Below are 21,203 nucleotides of genomic sequence, written 5' to 3'. Positions count from 1 at the left end.
ACTATACCATCCAGGCGCCCCTATTCCTTTGTTTTTAACTTATTTGTTTCTTGGATTCTAAAGTGAATCTTTTGTAGGTAGAATATGGTTGAATTATGTTTTTTTTCTTTTATCCATCCTGTCAATTGCTGCCTTTTAATTGGATAATTCAAGGGGTGCCTAGGTGGCATAGAGGGCTAAGTGCCTGCCTTTGGCTCAGGTCATGATCTCAGGGTTCTGGGATCGAGCTCTGCATCTGGCTCTCTGCTCATTGGGCAATATGCTTCTGCCTCTCCCTCTGCCACTCACTCTGCATGTGCTCTCTTGATCTCTTTCTCTCTCAAATAAATAAATAATTTTTAAAATTGGATAATTCAACCCATTTACATTTAAATATTCAGTTATTTGAGAGAGAGGGAGAGAAAGACTCTCAAGCAGTCTGTGCTCAGCACAGAGTCCAGCGCAGGCTTGATTTCAGGACCCTGAGATAACGACCTGAGCCAAAACCAAGAATCAGACATTTAACCAACTGTGCCACCCAGGTGCCCCACCCCCTCCTTTACATTTAATGTAATTATTTGTACAGGAGCACTTCTGCTGCTTCACCATTTGTTTGCTGTATGTCTTACACCTTTTCTGTGCGCCAATCCTTCAACCACCGTCTTCCTCTGTGCTGGGTATTTGCTACAGTACCACTTTCTTCTCTAAGTTAAATATATATTTTTTAAACTTATTTTCTTATTGGTTGCCCTGGAGATTACCATTAACACATTCATTTATAATAAGCTATTTTGGATTGGTTTCAATAGCATACACAAATGTTGTTACTATATCCCTCCCTCATGCTGTTGTTGTGACAGATTACACCTTTATACATTGTTTGCCCAGGGAAGTAATTACTGTTTTATGCAGTTGCCTTCTAAATCACAGAGGTGGAGAAAGAGGCATTACTAACCAAAAATACATTACTGCTGTTTCGTTTCTACTGAAGCAGTTCCCTTGACTGTTCTCTCTTCATGTGGATTCCAGTTACTCTCTGCTATCCATTCATTTCTCAAAGCCTCTCCTTTTTTTTGTCTCAGAATGTCTTGATTTCTCCTTTTTTTTTTTTTTTTGCAGGACAGTTTTGCTGGACATAGAATTCTTGGTTGACCGGGATTTTTAGTTTTCTTTCAGCACTTTGCATATGTCACCATGCTGCTTTCTGGCCTCCATGGTTTCTGGTGACAGAGAAGCTCCTGCTTTTGCTGAGGACCCCCAGGACACGAGGAGTCATTTCCAGGATTCTCTATCTTTGTCTTTCAACATCTTGATTATAACGAACGGATCTCTTTGAGTCTGTCCATCCTGGATAAACTTGTGCTCCTTGGCAATGCAAACCATCGTCTTTCATCAAATTTGGGACATTTTCAGCCCTTAATTCTTAAAATGCCCTTTCTTCCCCATGCTTCTGTAACTCTCACTGTATGTAGAGTAGTATGCCGGATAGCATTCCGGCAGGTCTCCTTGGTTCTGTTCATTTTCCTTTCTTTTCCTCAATTTGGATCATCTCAATTGGCTTATCTTTAAGTTCTTGTTCCTTCTGCTTGCTTGGGTTTGCTGCAGAACATTCTCTTGTGAATCCTTTTGTTTCAGTTACTGTTCAGTTTGACTCCAGAATTTCTATCTGGTTCTTTTTTATAATTTCTATCTATTGCTGTTCTCTATTTGTTGAGATGTCATGCTCGTGGCTCACTCCTTCTTTGCACCTGGTTTCTCATAGCTCTCAAGCATATTAACAGGGTTGATTTAAAGTCTTCATCCAGGGGCCCCTGGGTGGCTCAGTCAGTGAAGCAGCTGCCTTCGGCTCAGATCATGATCCCAGGGTCCTTGTTTTGTGGGGAACCTGCCTTGCCCTCTCCCTCTGCCTACTGCTCATCCAGCTTGTGCTCTTTTCCTCAGGTAAATAAAATAAAATAAAATAAAATAAAATAAAATAAAATAAAATAAAAACACAAAGTCTTCACACAGCAAATCCAACGTTTGGGTTTGCTTCCTAAGGGACAGTTTCTTTTAATTTTCCCCCCTTGTGTGCAAGCCATACTTTCTTGTTTCTTTGCATGCCTCATGATTTTTAAATTGTTGTTGAAAATTGGACATTTTGAATATTATAATGTGGCAACTCTGGAAACCTTAATCTCCTTCCTCCCCGGGGTTTGTTGATGCTGGTTGCTGTTGTTGTTTGATTTTTCTGAGCTAATTTTGTAAATCCAGTATTCTGTGTTATGTGGCCAGTATAGTGTCTGTTTGATTAGCTTAATGGTCAGCTCATTATTCAATAGAAATGTGCTTAAATGCTGAGATGAAGCTGCCTTTTTCTTGATTGTTTTCTCAGTTTATGTAAACCTTTGACTAGTTTCCAAAGCTCAGATAAAGTTTATTCTGACAGTTTTTGCCAGTTTTGTTTGATGTTTCTGCAGTTATGGGCCTTTGGCATTCTGTGCTCTGCCATTTTTCTGACTTCATCGCAGCCAATTACTGGTGAGATCTCTTTGCCTTTGATGTTTTTTTGTTTCTTGGTATACATTTAGAGGTGCATTTACTCTTGCTTATCCTACTTGTGACTTGTGCTTGAACCCAAGGATTCATTTTTCCAACTATTTTGTTAAAGTTTTATCTATAATCTGTACAAACATTTCTTCTCACCTTTACTTCTTTTTTTAAAATATTTTATTTATTTATTCATGAGAGACACAGGGAGAGAGAGAGGCAGAGACACGGGCAGAGGGAGAAGCAGGCTCCATGCAGGGAGTCCGATGTGGGACTTGATCCCAGGACCCTGGGATCATGCCCTGAGCCAGGCAGACACTCAACCGCTGAGCCACCCAGGCTTCCCCCTTTCCCATTTCTTTCCCATTCTAACTGAATTTTCCAATTTTTATATTTTCCATCTCTTTGATCCTCTGAACTCCACTCTGTTGACTTTGTCAGATCTATCTTTTAGGAACTAATTCTCTCTTGTACATCATCTAAGCCACTAGGTATCCCTTCCACTGATTTTTAAATTTCTGTGTAGCCTATATCTTTATTTCTAGAACTTCTAAGATTCTTTTTTCAAATTTTCAAAATTTTTGTTAGTCTTTTTTTTTTTTAAAGATTTTCTTTATTTATGTTAGAGAGAGACCATGAGAGAGGGGAGGGTCAGAAGAAAATGCAGACTCCCCACTGAGCAAGGAGCCCAACTTGGGGCTTGATCCTGGGATTCCAGGATCATGACCCAAGCTGAAGGCAGATACCCAACCAACTGAGCCACCCAGGTGCCCCTTATTAGTCTTTTTTTTTTTAATTACTTATTTTATAACTTCAATCATTCTGAACATACTTCTTCATACTATAAAGTCTGGGGGGGGGGGTCCCTTCTCAGAGGTGGGGCATACAAGGAGGGAATACAGACAGGGCCATGATGTCACATGACCTCAATGCAGATAGCTTTCCCGCCGGTGGCAAAATCAAGAGGCTGGTGCCACCACCTTCTAACACTGGAGGCAGCTAAACTTTGAGCAAGGACCAGACACTAGAGCACTTTCCAGGCCAGGCGCCTCTCCGTTATATCACAATGATCACATCTTCAAACAAAACTCAAGTTTTGGTACATAGCGATACCTGTTTGCCATGGAAGAAACAATCATTGAGGAAAATAAAATCACTCACAGTCCTAGTTTCCATATTTAGTTGCCATGATCACATGAACCATTTCCCTGGCTTCTTTCCTGGCTTGATTTTTCTCCGTACCACTGAACATCGTGAGGCACGCTGCATATCTTACTTATTTATGATAGTCTGTGCATCTCTAGTAGTGTGTCAGCTCCATAGCAGCTGGCACTTCTCTTGTTTCCTATCATATCTGCCACGCCAGCAAGGGAGACTTAGGGCACCATGCCCTCCACCAGTCCCTAGGCAGCAGACAAATGAGTGGATGGGTACACTGTCATATGAATGTGTACTCTGCTACATTTGTCCTCACAGCAAGCCTATGAGACAGGCATATATTGCCCCTATTTTACAGCTGAGCAGACTAGGACTCTGGGGGGCTACCACCTGTCTTCCTCCCTGCCTCCTGCTGACCACCTGTCTGTGACCACACTTCTGTGCCTGCAGTCCACTCCCTATGTTCCTCCAAGCTCCCAGATCTCACCTAAGACCTCTGCACTGTGTGCTTTTTTTTTCTTTTTAAGATTTTATTTATGTATTCATGAGAGACACAGAGACAGAGAGAGGCAGAGACACAGGCAGAGGGAGAAGTAGGCTCCATGCAGGGAGCCTGACGTGGGACTCCATCCCGGGACTCCAGGATCAGGCCCTGGGCTGAAGGCGGTGCTAAACCGCTGAGCCACTGGGCTGCCCTGCACTGTGTGCTTTTAAGGACATTACTATTACTTTTATGCAAACGATCTTCCACTTGGGGCCAGGGAAAACCGGGAAGTGAGAAAGCCCACCCCCAATCAAGCTCCATCCCCTGATGGGGGCTCCCCACACTTTTCTTTTTCTCTTTTTAAAAAGATTTTATTTATTCTTGAGACAGAGAGAGAGGCAGAGACATGGGCAGAGGGAGAAGCAGGCTCCCCGCAGGGAGCCCGATGTGGGACTCCATCCCAGGACCCCAGGATCACGCCCCGGAGCCAAAGGCAGATGCCCAACCACTGAGCCACCTTGCAAGAAGATGCCTTGCAGGTGAAATGCAAACCCTCACCTGGAGGTAAACTATGGCTTAGGCTAGTAATGGCCAAATGCCATTTTCATCTGTAATGTGGGCATAATAACTCCTACCTCATAGAATTGTTTGGAAATTCAGCAAAACTGTGTATGTAAAGCTCTTGACACTGTGTCTGGCACATAATAAGTGGTCAATAAATGACTGTGTAATTAGAAACCTCTGCTCTTCACCCTCCAGAGCTCTCTGCAACCCAGCCTTTGTTTGCAGGGACAGAAACTCCTTTTTTTTTTTTTTTAAAGTTGTTCTGAGGCCTGATCAGTCTTCTGAGAAGGCCTCACAATAACTAAATTTAAGAGACTCGTGTATGGGATGCCTGGGTGCTCAGCAGTTTAGCGCCTGCCTTCGGCCCAGGGCGTGATCCTGGAGTCCCAGGACTGAGTCCCACATTGGGATCCCTGCATGGAGCCTGTTTCTCCCTCTGCCTGTGTCTCTGCCTCTCTCTCTCTCTCTCTGTGTCTCTGATGAATAAATAAATATTAAAAAAAAAAGAGGCTTGTGTATACACAATAATGCAGTAACATAAACTGCTCTGTGCTTCCAGGGGCATGGTAAAGACTGCATGACAGAGGAGGAGGCGGCTGAGACGCTGGGCCCTGTCCTGGCCAGCGTTTAAGGGCAAGGGCCAGCATTAAGGCCATGGCTTTAAGGCCTCTGGCAGGGCTTTGTGTGGGGGGTGAGCAGGGCAGCTGCCTTAGCTGCAGGACGTTGAGCTCTACTGAAGTTTGCAGATGGAGGCTGGCAGATGAGACAGGGTGCAGAAGAGAATTCATTCATTCACGCCAGACCCCTCATGGAGCCCTGCTCTTATGGAGCTGCCACAGTGGATCGAGGACAGCCAACAGACAGGCCCTATAAGTAAGAGATGGAGACAAAGAGGTAAGCCACAACCAAGGGAGGGTACCACACTTTTCCCCTCCCATGGCAGGAGGCTCAGGTCCTATTTTTGTACTCCTTTGACAGATGAGGAAACCAGTCTTGGGGAGATTAAGTGACTCCATTCTGGGCACTCAATAGTCCCCAGAGGCCCAACCTCAGTGGTGATGAAACTCCAGGAGCCTGGGCTGGTGGGGAGACAGTCATCGGGGCCACCCTGAGTTTCTTCCCAAGGCAGCCCTGCCTCTCAAGAGGCCCTAGGGAGGGGTCCTGGCACTAGGCCTGCCAGATAGTTAGCCAGTGGCTGAGATGCCCAAATGCCAGTCACTGTCACTTTCTTCTTGCAGATTCTGCTTCCCAGAGACTTCCAGACTCACGGAAGTCTGGCTACCTCACTGAGCCACCTGGGCAACACGAGTGGCAAGCAGGACCACTGGGCACGATGGAGGGAAAGGTGGGGATTTGGGTCCTTCCATTTAAGCCAAGGTCCCCAGGGAGGGCTGAGTTCCTGCTGTATTCCTGCTGGGCATCCTCCTTAGGTCCGCAGAAGGCCCAAGGAGGCTCATCAGGGTCCTGGGCATTTGGTCGACAGCCTTGACAGCCTGGCTGGTCAGGGATAGCCTCTGTGGACTCCAGCCAGACTCTGGAAGGCCAAGACCAAGGGGAGAGGCTCCTTGCTTTGGCCTGAGGGGTGAGGTGGGATCATCCTGATGATGAGTGCCCTAGAGGATGAGACCCAGATGGCAGGAAAGGAACATAGCCTTGGGGGTGACTCACACAGGAGTCTGTAAACCCGAGGTACCAAACCAGGGCTTCAGGACGGGTGCTCCAGAACCCTGGGTGTGAGGTGTCAACCTGCAGGTTCTCATCATCCACTCCTTGACCTTCTCTCACTTTGTAAACTAGAAAGGCAAGGTCTTCCCCGCACCAGCACCTGCTCTGGAGTCTTGCCTGGGGTGTGTAAGAGGTCCTGGGCTCCCAGTAAAGGGGCAGCTGGGAGGGTGGGGGTCCTGCAAACTGCTTCCCAGGCACCGGGGGCGTTTGCATCTCAGCTCCTGTGTTACTAACTCAGTGACCCGGGGCAGGTCACCCGCTCCTCCCAGAGACTCAGCTCCCTCACCTGTGAGCCTGGGAGGGCAGACACAGTGGCTCAGTGGGCCCCAGGAGCCGGCCCTCACTTTAATATTACTAAGACGTGAGCATTTCCGGCCCTAGAACTCCTGGTCACCCTGAAGTAAACCCGGTGACCCCGGCAGCTTGGGATGGGGCCAGCCCACGCAAGGAGCCTGGACCTTCCTCCACCTGGCAGGTACAGCCAGCACAGGGGAAGACTTGCTTTGTTTTAGACGTTTTTATGGGGGACCGACCTACTCAACGTGCGCCCCCCTGACGTGACGGCCGGATGAAGGTGTACTTATTTATGTGTACACCTGAGGACTGAACATCCAAAACAAGACCCGCCACGAGCCCACGGGCTGAGCCTGAGGCTTTCCACGTACAGAAGGGCCACGGCCCCCTCCTGGAATCTCAGGATGCTATTCCTGCCCCCACTGGGCAGACGGGGAAAGTGGGGCTGGCGGGCGCGGGCGCGGGCGCGGGCGCGGGCGTTAGGCACGTCCCCCGCTAGTCGCTAGCCCCGCGGCTCGGCTCCGCGCCCCGCCCCCCGCGCGCCCCGGCGGAGGTGGGCAGCTCGAGGGGGGCGCGGCCGAGCGCGGCTCCTCCCCGGGCGGGGCCGCCCCTGCGCGCGCGCCGACGCCCCGCCCCGCCCTCCGCGCGCGCCCCCGCCGGGCTAATTAGGCGCGCGGTTTGTTTACAAACACGGGGCTCGGCAGGTGCGCGCCGCCCCGACGGTGCGCGGCCGGGGCGCGAGGGCGCCGGCTCCGGGGTCCCCGGGCGGGAGTCGCGGGCGGCGGGCGGCGGCCGCGCTCCTGCCTTTTCCGCGCCTCTCGCGGGCACCAGGAAATTCGCCCGTAGCAGCAAGTTCCTCCCCGGCCCCAGCGCGGGAGGGCGGGCGGCGCGGACCGAGGGCGGGCGGCGCGGGCCCCGGGCTGGGGGCGGCCGCCGGGGGTCCCCGCCCCGCCCCGCCCCGCGCGCCCCCCGGGCCGGGCCCGCTCGCGGCCGGGTCGGCGGGGCGGGCAGCGGGCGGGGGCGCGCGGGGCGGGGCGCGGCGCCGGCGGGGCCGGGACATGTAGTCCGCGCGCCGCGGCCTCCCCTGGGCGGCCCTGGCGCGGGCCCGGCCGCGGACTACGACTCCCGCCAGGCGCCGCGGCGCAGCGCATGAGCCCTGCTCGGCTCCGGCGCGTCTATTATGCTGCCGGGGCCGGCGAGCCAAAGAGGAGCCGGCCGCGCGGGCCGGGAGGGACGGCCGTCGGAGCCGCCGAGGCCAAGTACGCCTTTCTCTTGCTTCCTTGCGCGCGCGGGGCGGCGGGCGGCGCGGGCGGCGGCGGGCCGGGCGGGCCGGGGAGCGCGGCCCCGTGCGCCCCGCGCGGGCCGCCGGCGCGTCCCGGGAGTCGGGCGCCCGGGCCGCCGCCGCCTTTGTGCGCGGCCACGATGCAACAAAGCGCGGCGGCCGCCCGGGGTCGCGGCGGCGGCGGCGGCGGCGGCGGCGGCGGCGGCGGCGCGGGCTCCCTCCCCTTCGCCCTCGGCGCGGGCTCCCTCCCCTTCGCCCTCGCCCGCGCCCTCCCGGCCGCCCGCGCCCCGGGCTGGGGGCGTCGCCGCAGCTGGGGCGCGCAGCCCGGAGTTGGCACGGCCCGCGCGCCCCGCGCCAGCCCGGCCTCCCGCGCCCTCCCTCGCGGAAGGGATTTTTTCCCCCCTTTCCTCTGCCCGCCATCTTTCGGAGGGGGGACCGAGGGAGGACGCGGAGGGGGACGGTGCGCGGCGGCGTCCCAGGCCCGCCGTGCGCCCCGGCGCCACTTTCCCGGAGCCCGCCCGCCCGCCCGCCCTGCCTGCCTGCGGGCCCCTCGGGGCTCGCGCTGGGGGCCCGGCGCCGCCGCCAGGGCGGGGGGCGAGACCAGGCCCGGGCCCGACTCGGAGCGGCGCGGGGCAGCCTCCTCGCAGAGTTGGGGGCCCGGCGCTGACTTGGAGCCCCTTGGACTTGCTGGGTCGTTGCCGCCAGGCCCGGAGGAGACCCAGTTCCCGTTTTGAAATCAGCCTGAAAGGCGCTTAATCCGGGCGAGGGTGGCTGGGAGCGGGAGGAGCGGGGTGCTTCCCCTCTGTCCCACCCGGGGTGGCACCGGCCTGACCGTGGCACCAGCCCGTCGGGAGGGATGCCCGCCACGCAACCTCGAACGTCTCCGTGGCCCAAGTGGGCTCCCCCGCGAGTACAGCGGTGGGCCGGGGAGCTCTCTGCACCGGTTGCTCCTAGGGGGCAGGGCTAGCGTGGAGGCCTTGGGCGGCCTCCTTTCCCCGGGGGCCTAGGGAGCCCGGGGACAATTTTGGACACAGGATGGAGCTGGGGGGGGCTCCCCTGGGAGTTCCTGTGCTGGGCCAGCCCCTCAGTGTCCTGCGACCCTTCACGTTGGCTGGAAGCTCTCCGCCCAGGCGTGCAGAACTAGTGTGTCTTACCGCCCCCCCACCCCCCGCCCCGGGCGTTAACTTGGTTGTGGACTGCAAAGTTAGCCGGTGGGTGTGGGGTGGCTGTTGTGCATCAGAAGGAAACCAAGGAAAGGGATCCCAGAGGCTCATCTTCACGCTCCCCCACCCCAGTGAGAGGGACAAGGGAGTCCTGTTGGCTGTCTTCTTTAAGTCTTTCCTTCAAGATGGAGCTGCTTTTCCTGGGTCCATGGAGTGGCCCCAGGAGATCCTCAAGCCTACACAAAGCGGCCTGGTGTTTTTTGGGGGGAGCAGTTTCGGCTTTAAAGTGGACAAGGAAAGGGCTGCATCTGTACAAGGGGGTCGGTCCTCAGGAGTTAGAGACCTCTTCCCTCCTTCCCCGGGCCCTGCGCAGCGGCCCTGATTGTGGCCTCCCGTTTGCAAATAAAGCTCTGTGTTTGCCCTTTCTCGTGTGGAGGCCTTTGGTGTGTGCTGGTGGTTGCAGATCAGGAAAGATAGGGCACACGCAGGGCGTTACAATGCCCGCCCTCTGGGCAGGAGGTGACACCTGGAGGTGAGGGGCATTTCTGACTTTTCTGGTGACCTGGGGGGGAGGGGCATGCCTCTGCCCCTGGGCATCTGGAAGCTGCCTCCCAGCAGCTCCGCAGAGGCCTAGATCCAGTCCCAGCCCTGCTTTGGGGACATCCAGGGAGGAGGGGTTTAAGATGCTTTTTCTGGGGGGTGGGGGAGTGGACATTTGGCATCGTTGGGATTTTTATTTTGTATTTAGGAAGTAGAGTAATTGATTTCCTTCAGCAGGAGTTCACGCGTGCTTTAGAAGTGAGCTTTGAATAAAGGAGGGGATTTGTAAACACTCTGCTCCCGCCTTTGACTCTCGGGCAGTGTTGGGCAGAAAGTGAAAGCGGAGAGGGGGGGTGGGGGCCGGGGGCCTTGCACCGTGTACCGCCCAGCCTGGCGCTGCTGCAGCCAAAGGCTCCTTCCTGTGCCCTCTTCCTGCAGCCTGGCAAGTCGCCAGCCACCAGAGCCCTGTGCCCAGCTAGTGGTGAGGTGCACAGCCACTTCCTGGTTCTAGGTGGTGGAGCTTTCCTTGGGGAGTGTTGGCCCCCAGCCCCTGGAGTAGAGTGGTTGGCACAAGACTAACAGGACCCTGTTCCATGCGTGGCCACGGTGTCCGTCTGGCCTTCTGTCCACCAGTGGCGGCCCTGTCCTCCTCGGGAGAGCAGCGTTCCCTTGGTGGGCCCACAGGAAGCTGGGGTCGAGCCAGGAGTGGGGGCCCGCCCGGACCCAGAGCCCACCAAGTCCCCACTGCTGGAGACGCGCCTGAAGCTGCTCTGCAGATAGTTGATGGGGAGGCAGTTCAGGGGCCTGGCTCAGTAGTGTGGATGGGTAGGTAGCCTGTTCCTCCTTTCTTTCCTAACTGATCTTTGAACTATAACCAGCGGGACCCCAAAGGCAAGCCCTGTATACCTTGCATCAGCAGGCCAGTGGCCAGTTGAAGCATTTGTTTCGCAAGGAAATTTTATTATATTTATTTATTTATTTTTTTACAGATTTTATTTATTTGTTCACGAGACACACACAGAGAGAGAGAGAGAGAGAGAGAGAGAGAGAGACAGGGGCTCAGGCTGAGGGAGAAGCAGGCTCCATGCCAGAAGCCCGATGTGGGACTCGATCCTGGGTCTCCAGGATCATGCCTTGGGCTGAAGGTGGTGCTAAACCGCTGAGCCACCTGGGCTGCCCCACAAGGAAATTTTAAAGAATTACGGTGGAAAGCAGCACCCTGCTTGCCGTATTCTTACCTTTGGGAACTTGGGGTGCCCCAGGAATTTGCATCTTGGGAGCACTCCTTCCATCCCACGTGGGGCTTTGCCCTTTGTTTGAGCAGAAGAGACCGATAGGTGTCTACGTCACAGTGGGCTGCCTGGTGTGTTTGGACCGGGGCTACTGGTCACTGTCTAGGTGCCCAGGTGGTGGCTGGTGTGTCCAGGAAGCCTTTGGTGCTTGCACACCCCCGCCCCCCCCACTCTGGGTACTTGTGCTCCTGCCATTCGAGAAGCTTGGGGGCTCTTAAAGTGTCATGTTTCGGGATCATTCACGCTTTGGTGGTTTACATTTGAAGTCTGGCTCCTGGATGTATGTTTACAGTAGTGGTAATGGGGACCTGTGTGCGGCCAGAGGCTTTCAGCCCTGCTGCTTCAGTGCTATAGGTGTGTGTTTATTTCTTTCTCCAGCTTTTAAGTATTCTAGAAGAGAGTCTGCTCTCAATTGACCTCCTTTTTAGGGCCTTTATGATCTCCAGTGAGAGCCAGCTAAAAGCTGCGTTTTGGAGGAAGCCTCCTCCTGCTTGCCACAGGCCCTGGAAGTTCCGGGGGACCTCGTCCAGAGTTAATGAGGTGTTTGGAAGTACTTTTCCATCTCCTTGAAATATGTCACCTGGAGTGCAGTGACAGTTCAGGTGTCCCTAATCCATTTTCTCTGTGTGTGGTTAAAGTTGGGCTTGGTGGCTGGAGTGGGGGCACCATATCATAGGAGCTGGGGCTCTGGGGGCCCCATCGAGGTCCCAGGTACCTGGAACCCCGGGACTTGGAGGTGGGAATGTCCTCACCTGTTGGCTTCTGTCAGTGGTGGCCGCTGCCCGCAGGCAGGACCATGTTCTCAGTTCTGTACATCTGCACCCTTGTAAGGCCTACCAGAAAGAAGAGGAGCCGTTTCAGTTCTGTGACTAAGCTGAGGGGATGCCTTCCCTGTGCAATGACTGTGACCAGAGAGTGTTCCAGGGGTGCGGTGTGGGCGTAAGGGACAGTTGGAGTGGTATGGGCTTCAAGAAGGGGGTGCCCCCCCAGCTTATTGCCATTGGCTTGTGTGCCTACCCCTAACATTGACTGCGTATTCATGGTGCCAGCCCTGAGCCAGGGGCTGGGCGTTAAGACTTTGGGCTTCGCTGGCTGTGGACTCAGATAAGGCAGGCACCCTTCTGTGTTCCACTGTCTCAGCTGCCTCCCTGCTGCCCTGGCCCAGCTGATTGTGGGTCTGGGGTTAGAGACACAGGTGACCACGTGACTGTCCCCTATGGTGACAGAGTCCCGCCCCTACAGGGTGGTCCAAAGGGGGAGAAGGAGCAATGGGGAGGAGAGCCTGCAAGAGTAGCTTGGTTTACATGCAAGTACTTGGGCTGAGGTAACATCACCACTGTGAGTAGTAACATCAGTGAACACTGGGGCTGTAGTAACACCATTACCTTGGGACGTACTCCCATGGAGCACTGAGACCGTAGTAACACAAGCACTGTGGGTAGTACTCCCAGGGATCACGGGCTGTAATAACACCATTACCATGGGAGGTACTCCAGGGAGAACTGGGGCTGTAGTAACACCACTACCGTGGCAGGTACTCCAGGGAGCACTGGGGCTGTAGTAACACCACTACCGTGGGAGGCACTCCCAGGGAGCACTGGGGCTGTAGTAACACCACTACCGTGGGAGGCACTCCCAGGGAGCACTGGGGCTGTAGTAACACCATTACCTTGGGACGTACTCCCATGGAGCACTGAGACCGTAGTAACACCAGCACTGTGGGTAGTACTCCCAGGGATCACGGGCTGTAATAACACCATTACCATGGGAGGTACTCCAGGGAGAACTGGGGCTGTAGTAACACCACTACCGTGGGAGGTACTCCAGGGAGAACTGGGGCTGTAGTAACACCACTACCGTGGGAGGTACTCCAGGGAGCACTGGGGCTGTAGTAACACCACTACCGTGGGAGGTACTCCAGGGAGCACTGGGGCTGTAGTAACACCACTACCGTGGGAGGCACTCCCAGGGAGCATTGGGGCGTAGTAACACCACTACCGTGGGAGGTACTCCAGGGAGCACTGCGGCCGTAGTAACACCACTACCGTGGGAGGTACTCCCAGGGAGCATTGGGGCCGTAGTAACACCACCACCGTGGGAGGTACTCCAGGGAGCACTGGGGCCGTAGTAACACCACTACCGTGGGAGGCACTCCCAGGGAGTACTGGGGCCGTAGTAACACCACTACCGTGGGAGGCACTCCCAGGGAGCATTGGGGCCGTAGTAACACCACTACCGTGGGAGGTACTCCAGGGAGAACTGGGGCCATAGTAACACCACTACCGTGGGAGGTACTCCAGGGAGCACTGGGGCCGTAGTAACACCACTACCGTGGGAAGTACTCCAGGGAGCACTGGAGCTGTAGTAACACCACTACCGTGGGAGGCACTCCCAGGGAGCACTGGGACCGTAGTAACACCACTACCGTGGGAAGTATTCCAGGGATCACGGGCTGTAGTAACACCACTGCCGTGGGAGGTACTCCAGGGAGCACTGGGGCTGTAGTAACACCACTACCGTGGGAGGCACTCCCAGGGAGCACTGGGGCTGTAGTAACACCACTGCCGTGGGAAGTACTCCAGGGAGCACTGGGGCTGTAGTAACACCGCTACTGTGGGAGGTACTCTGGTGTAGTAATGACACCAGAGCCGAGAGGACATGACAGGGTATCAGGTAGGTGAGGGGACAACAGTGTGGGTCAACCTGCAGGCCAGACCTGGGGCCTGGTGACAGTCCCATAGCACCGGGTGGAGCGCCCACAGGTTAGATGGGACTGGGCCAGCAGAGGGCAGGTGTGACCTAGACCTTTCAGGCAGGCTCAGGGCCCTGGCTGGGCAGGGTGTGACAGGCCCAGAGTGTGGGCAGGAGGCAGCGGTGGGCCCAGCCTGCTCGTTTGCTCCCCTGGGGTCCCCTCACCTGGCCCCACGGGCAGTTGGCTCCGTCTATCATGGAAGTCGACCCTGGCCTCACGGATCCAGTTTCCTGTGATCTGGCCTGCCGGCCCCAGGGCAGCCACTGGTCAGCATGTACTGTGGAGGCTTGGCCAGCCGCCTGGGGGCAGAGGTGCCCTGCTCTGGGGCCCACTTAGCTCGGGATCTGCTGGATGGGGAAGAGGCTTCTGAGAGGCGGTAGCTGGGGTTCTGGTGTGGGGCACATGGCCTCGTTTGAGGTCTGCCTCTGCTTCCTTCTGGCTGGGCGACCTGTTGCCCCTTTGCCTCTGAGCCTTTGTCCCTACTTGGAAGATGGGTGGACAGCTACTGATGCCCTGCCAGGATGGTACAAGGAGACCAGGACTGGAGTGTGGCAGTGAGGGAGCCCCCTACAAGCACAGAGACCCCCTGGTGCAGAGAGAGTGAGCACCCACCTCAGGAGGTTGAGATTCACAAGACCGTCCTTGGTGCTGGTGGGCACCGCGGATCTGAGCAGGACAAGGCGGGCCTAAGTGAGCTCAGGCCCTGCCCCTGGTCCCCTTCGGCAGTCGAGACTGGGGGACTCCCTCCTACCTCCAACCACCTCCTCCCTTGGTGTCAGCGTCCCTAGGTGCCTCTTATCCTCCTATGGCATGCCACGATGTCCCCTCAGGCCCCCAGATGCCCCCCACACTAGGAGCCTCCTGAGAACCTCCACCAACCCTTGCAGAATTGCTCAGCCTCTCCCCATCCTGTCCCCTGTGGCCCCTCCACCCTCCCTTGAAAGCTGGGGATCCCTGGGTCCAAATAGGGGCCCTTGCTCTGGGCCAAGCCAGCCCGGAAATGCCCCCACCCCTGCCCCCTTCCGGCCTCATCCCCCCAGGGCTGGAGGTGCCCTGTAGCCACCGCAGGGAGGGTCCATCCCCTACCAGCTTCAGTCTCAGGTGCCCAGGGGCTTCAGCTCTGCCTGCCTCTGGTACCACCTGCAGCTCAGCGCTCTGGCGGAAGGGCTGCTGCATCTGTGGCCCAGGCTTGGAGTGGTCTCTACACGGCCACTGGACAGAGAGCCCCCTCATGTGTCCAAGGCCCCGAATAAGGTCTCTCCTGATGTTCCTGTGGGCTAGACGAGCCTCCAGGTAGGTGGATTTCTGTTTTATCTAGGATTCTAGATCCCCGTGGAGGATGGAGGCAAGTCCATCCTTGAGGACTTGACTTGAGGGGCTGAGTCTAAGCTCTTGGGAAGAGGTGAGGAGCTGGCCTGCTGCCTCCAGGCCAGCCCCCATCTTGCAGCCTGCAGACCCTGGGCCCTGTTCCCACCTGCCAAGGCCCAGCACAGAGCCCCTCTGAGTGGAGGAGTGCGAATGGTCCTGGAGGGTGGGGAGGCCAGTCGGTGTCCCCTGCCCTCCCCTGCCTGCTGTCCACTTGGGAAGCCCTCCTTGGGGTCTCGCCAGGACTCCGGATCTCTGGCTTTCACTTGTGTTTGAGGGTTTTTGTGGTTTATCTGAGTTTCCGCTCTGGGCAGTTTCAGATCCTCTTGTGTCAAAGGCGGCTTGTCTCCACTTTGACCTTCACCCAGTTTGCACGTGCTGCCTTCCTGCCTTGGCAGCTGTCCCCTGGGAAGCGGGGCAGCTTCTCTGAGCCTCGGCCTCCTGCCCGACAGCACCTAACACAGAGTGGGCGCTCAGCAATGGCTTCTGGGGCTGTCCTGGGGGGAGCACCACTTCCCTGCTGGCTGTGGGGCTGCGTTCAAGTGGGGTCCCCACTCCGTGACCACCGGGAGGGCTGCCCGTGCAAGGCGGGTGCTGTCCTTGCAGTAAATAGGGAACCCAAGTGAAGTGTCTGTCAGCGGGTGTGTGCAGAGCACCGCACCCTGACAGCCCCAGGCACATTCTGGAGGCTCCCTGACCCTGGGGAGCCTTAATGGTGAAATTAATTGCTCCTGCATTATGTGCTTACAGACCTTTAGACCCACGCTCTAGAAGAATGGTTTCCAGCCAGTGGGCATCAGGCGGCCTGTGGGCTCTCAGGTCCACGGACTGGAGCTGTACCTTTTCCTCCTGTGTGCTTACCCCAGGAGACCTGCACCCCCTCCCCTGGGGACAGCTGGGGGGTGCAGGGCAGACCTTGCAGCTCACAGATTTTACAAGCACGTGTAGGCTTGAGGTGCTGGGGTCTCTTTGGCACCTCCCGTGCGAGGGGGTCCTCTTCCCACCCAGGTAAGTGGGGAGCAAAGTCGTGTCCCCCAGGGCTGGCAGCTGCTGTGAAGGGGTGGGGGATGCCGGAGCCTGAACACCCAAGGAAAAGTGGAGTTTGCCCTCTTCTGGTGCTGTGGGAGTTTCCAGTGGAGACAGAAGTGGAGGGAATAGAGGCCGTCCACAACCCCCAGAGTGCTCAGCCTCTCCTGCTTTGTCCCATCTTATTTGCAAAGCCCCACGGCCACTATCGGGACACAAGCTCCAGACGCGTCTTATTCAGAAGACTTTGAGCACCTGTCTCTGCAAGATAATGACTCTAGAAAACTTAGAGCTGCAATACCATTATCACCCCCAAAGCGTTAACATTGTATCCGAAAGGTTATCAAATAGTGTTGAAGTAGACGCCCCTCGCGTTCACTTCATAGCAGGCATTTCTAGCAAATTGGCGCAGGTGCCCGAGTCCCGGGGGTGCCACCCACCGGCTCTCTCACCTACCTGTGATTGCCTGGACTATGAGATGGAGAAGTACAGGCCTGTCCCCCTCCATGTGACATCGTAAAGTTCCAGGCTGGCGTAGAAGCTGATAGTGACAGGCAGCCTTCCTTGTCACAGGGCCGCCATCCTTGGCTCCACTCCAGTCACCAGAAACTCTAGGGACAGAGCTTTTTTCCCTAATTCTTGTGCAGCAAAACCTGACCCTGCAGCAGATCCTTGTTTATCCTTAGGATGAAAATTCATGTTTCCTTGCAGCATATTGTGTTTGATTTGGGATGTCATCTCAGGCCCTGGGGGTGGGCATGTGTGTGTCAGAGATCCTGCCCCCGCCCCCCCACCACCCTGGAACGGTGGATTCACTGGGTTCGGAAATCCAGCAGACTCGATCCAGGCATGCCTGGCTCCCGGGAGGAGGGGGCAATGATCAGGATCAGGATCAGACTCTGGCCATGGCATGGGGTGTGTGCTGGAGCTGAAGGGAAGTCAGGGGTCCCTGGGGCTCACAGGTTGCCTGCCACAGTGGGGGTGTCCAGGGGAGCTTGGTTGCCCAAGAGACTGTGCACTGGTGTGAGAGCTCTGAGCACCCTGGGCTTCAGTTTTCTCTTTTGCAACCAGTACCCAGTACGTGTTGCCATAGGCTGATGGGGACCCGGGGAATGGGGTCCCAGCTGGGCTTTTATCTTCACTCCCTCCATGACCCCCATCTTGGCATCCCCCACCCAGCCACAATAGATTGGGCCAAGAGGTGAGGCCAGACCCTTCTGTGGCCCCAATTTGCCTTTGTTTCCCTCCTGATTTGGGGGCCCTGGCATATCCCACTAGGGACTCCCTTGAGGAGAAGGTGCCGGAGGTCCCTGGCAGCAGACGCAGAAGCAGGCCCTGCCGGCCCCCATGGCAGTTTACTGCCTGGGCGTTTCTCCCCAGCCTGGCATGGCCAAGGGGCGGGGCTGGGGGCCCCATGCTCCTGCATAGAGGCCAAGCCTGGGGGATCAGAGAGGGGCCAGTGCCCACCTGGAGGCACAGGCCCCAGGGAAGAGCAGTCTGCAGCAAGAGCCTTCCTGCTTCGTTGACAGACGTGCTGCTTCTCCAAGCCTGGCTGCCGTCATCGTGGAGTTGGGGCATTGAGAGGCTGCTCCTGCTCTGCTGGGATGAGGTGGCGAGGTGGAGGGTGGTGGTTATCTTAGGTAGACACGTTTCAGTTCTCGGTCCCACGTGTGACCTCATTGTGTCCTCACAGCACCTGGTAATGGGTATGCAGAGACCCTCGGGCTCTGGTCTCTGACCCTGTGCTGAGTCCCCTCTCCGGGTGATTTGGGAACCAGGATAACTCCTTCCAGCCCAACATGCCAGTGTTCCCCAGCTCCCTTGCCATTGGCCAGGATGCCCCTGGTCCCTTCATCCTCGTGGGTGGGAAGCCACGCACCTGTGTCTGACCATGGAGTTGGGAGCACTCGGTAGGTGACAGCAGTGCCACAGGTCAGCTGGTGAGGGAGCCGAGTTTTGAACCCTGATGTGGCAGACCCAGTGGGTGCTCCTTGCCGCCCTCCACATGGCCCTGCTTGCCAGAGGTCTTGGTGTTGGTGTGGCAACGGGAGGGCCATCTCGTTCTTTAGCTGCCTGGTCCTCTCCCCCCCGCCCCTGGTGGCTTATGTCCCCAAATGCCCATGTGGACAGCCTCAGGAAATCCCCGCAGGTGGAAGAGCCTCAGCTTTGTCACTCTGGCCTCAGGCCACATGAGTCTGAGCATCCGCAGAGGTAAAGAGCTTGTGGCCGTGGCTGACCACTCAACATACTTGGTGTTCTCTCCACCGTCTGCTCCCACCGGCCTCACCCCAGGAGGGCAGCAGTGAGGCCTGGGCCCGAGGCCCACACAGGGCGAGGCGTGGGGTGGATGCTGGACACATTGCTGAGAGGAACTTCCTGAGCACACCGAAGGAGCATGGGGTGCTCTGAGTGTTGGGCACAGGTGGTGGGCGTCACGTGACTGCACGGCAGCTGTACCTCTCTTTTGAACCCCATGTTGTTTTGCACTTTGTCCCTTACTTTGTTCGTAGCTGCCCCTGTGAGAGGGTGTGCTGGTGATCTGCTTACATTTTTACTTCTCTGGAAGCAGCATTTGCTCCCCGGTCTCAGAATGCAGCCCTTATCCCTCCCAGATGAGGGAGGCTGAGGGACAGCCCTCTGTGCTTGTCAGTGTCCGTGATGTCACCATCGGGTCTGGAGAAGCGTCCAGGGGAAAGGCAAGGCCAGGCTTTCACCATGGCTCTGCTCACCCTAGACCTGAGCAGCCCAGGTCTAGACTGCCATGGCTCTGCTCACCCTAGACTCAGCCCATCCTGCTGGGCTTTGAGCAGAGGTGACTGACCCCCAGGCCTGGGCTCCGTCTGCAGGGAGGCGGCCACTTACTGCCTGTTGCCCCAGAGGAGTTGTGCTGGGTGTCCTGTGCAACTTTATGTTTGGAGGGCTTCTCTGAGTCCTCTTCCCTTGCCGAGGCGGCTCTCGGGTCAGGTTCTGGAGGCGTCCAATGTAAGCTCTCTGACTCTCCCCTTGCTGATCTCCTGAGAGGTGGATCCTGGCACCTGCAATCGCAGGGCTTGTAAGGGGGCCCACCAACCTGTTATACTCTGACTGCCACCATGTCCCCCCCGTGTTGAGCTGGGGCCTGGGCTGCTGGGAGCTGTGAGAGCTGAGAGAAGCAGAGGGCTGGACACTGCCACTCTGATGGGACACCACAAGCCCTGTGGCCATTGTCAGGTGTTGGAGGGGTCTGTTTCAGCAGTTTGCAGAAAGAGGGAGGGCTCATCCCTGTGCAGGGTCCCCGCAGATTGTGGGTACTATGTGCTGGATGCCGCTGGGCTCTTTCTGCACATGTCCCCTCTGAACCACACAGACTCTCCCGGGGCTGATGATGGGCCACCGCGGAAGAACTCCTGTGGCCTGTAGTGACCGCTGGCCCTCAGGGAGCATGTGGCAGCACCAGGCACTCTGCTCAGAGCTTCAGCAGTGTGGTCTGGGACCCCTGGCAGTGCCAGGGGCGGGGCAGGGGGCTGGGTTGGGCTGGCATGTGGCACAGTCCTGCAAGTCAGGCTCATGGCAGCCACTGTGCTGCCCCTGGGCTCTTACCTCAAGACGGGGTTAGGGGACGGGATCCCGTGTTTGTGGCCAGAGCCAGCTTCCCACTCAGCCACATGTTTGGAGCGGCGTTCAGAGCTGGAAGAGGGGGGGAGGCCTTGAGGCAGGCCTCAAGTCTGGGTGGGAGCCTGAGGATGGCCCTGTAGTGAGCATGCCTGCGTGCCCTCCTGCCTGGACGAGGCCAGCTGCACCTTGGCCCATGTCCTTCCAGATCATTTTTTAGGCCCTGGCTGTGTCCTAACTTCTGTGGCTTTCTGTGCTGTGCACCTGCAGAAGCAGCAGCAGTGCTAGGTGCTGGCCACCCACCCACCTGCCAGATACCTAGGGAGCAGGTGGTGGAACCTCCTGAGTGCACCGAAGGAGCTCCCGCAGGTGGAGGTGGTGTTTGGGCCAAGTTTGCACTTGCTGGCCTGCTGGGGGTGGGGGGAGGTGGGGGGAGGTGGGCAGTGGGGCATGAGGGACAACTCAGGTTTGCTCCAGGCTCCCAGTCTTTCTGGTGGTGAAGACCTACCCTTATTGCCATTAGCACAGGTTGGCTCAGCCACCCATCCCCACCCCCTGCTGAGCATCTGGTTGGGGCCATGGGCACCGTGCTGACTGTGCCCCTCCCCTGGCTTGGCAAGATAGAGAAGCAGGAGAGAGGTGCCAGCTCTCCCCAGGAGGGTGTGAAAGAGGGGAGCAGCTGTGGGTTCCCCAGGGTGGTGGGCGTGGCACCTCGTGGGGGTTCCAGGGTGTCCCTTGAATGCAGAGCAGGTCTTGGTGGGCAACATGCACCTGCTGTCGGCTTGAGCCCTTTTTGCTCTGGTTGGAGTGGTTTGTAGCAAGTGCCAATTACTCTGCTGTAAACACGCCCACGTGGCAGGTGGCAAGCTACCAACAGGATGTTAACCACCTCACGAGACTCTCAAAGTTTTAAGGATCCACTTTTGCAAGTTGTGGGTAGGGTGGCTGATTCCAGGGGCCAACCTGTGCTGCTCTGTCCTCCCCCCGTCCCGTCTGGCCCCTCATGCCATAGGGCTGCCACTCCAACCCGAACTGCCTGAATATTGTAACAAGGACACATAAATACTGGAAGTGTGACAGGGCACACAGATGGGGCCCAGTGCTCCTATCCACGTGCGGCCTCTGATCTGCTCTAGGCCCTACAAGTAAAAGTGGGCCAGCAGCTTCCAGCCAGGAAACTTCAGTAAGGCTGCCCACGGTGGGACTGGCCTGTTGGTTCCAGGGCGTCGCTGGTCGTCTTCCTTCCCAGCCATGAGCTTGGTGAGCATTCCCGAAAGCTGGGGAGGTCGGCAGCAGCCCTGTGTTTACAGAGAGTGCTGGGTGAGATGTGCTCTCTCCTGCCCCCATGGTTGGCCTGGGGCCGGGCGTGTCACACCCTGGCCTGCCATCACAAACCAGCGCTGGTTCTCATGGTTACATCAGAACCTCGCCCCAAAGGGGCCCAGATCCACACGCCACA

General features: G+C 56.9%; 1 protein-coding gene across 2 annotated transcripts in view; it reads left to right on the top strand.

The window, feature by feature from the left end:
- Positions 1-7,780: 7,780 nt before the first annotated feature.
- BRD3 (bromodomain containing 3) overlaps positions 7,781-21,203 on the top strand; it is a 34,863-nt gene continuing 21,440 nt past the window's right edge. Inside the window, exon 1 of one of the 2 annotated variants that reach the window (XM_072748229.1) lies at positions 7,781-7,992. The gene's annotated coding sequence lies outside the window, so the exon portion shown is untranslated. Of the gene's footprint in view, positions 7,993-19,767; positions 21,005-21,203 lie in introns of those variants that run through there. The other variant, XM_072748230.1, reaches the window with a different exon arrangement.

Source organism: Vulpes vulpes, chromosome 2 (genome assembly GCF_048418805.1).
Source record: "Vulpes vulpes isolate BD-2025 chromosome 2, VulVul3, whole genome shotgun sequence".
Classification (NCBI taxonomy): Eukaryota; Metazoa; Chordata; class Mammalia; order Carnivora; family Canidae; genus Vulpes; species Vulpes vulpes.
Note: the sequence above shows the minus strand (reverse complement) of the source record. Positions and strands in the feature narration are given on the sequence as shown.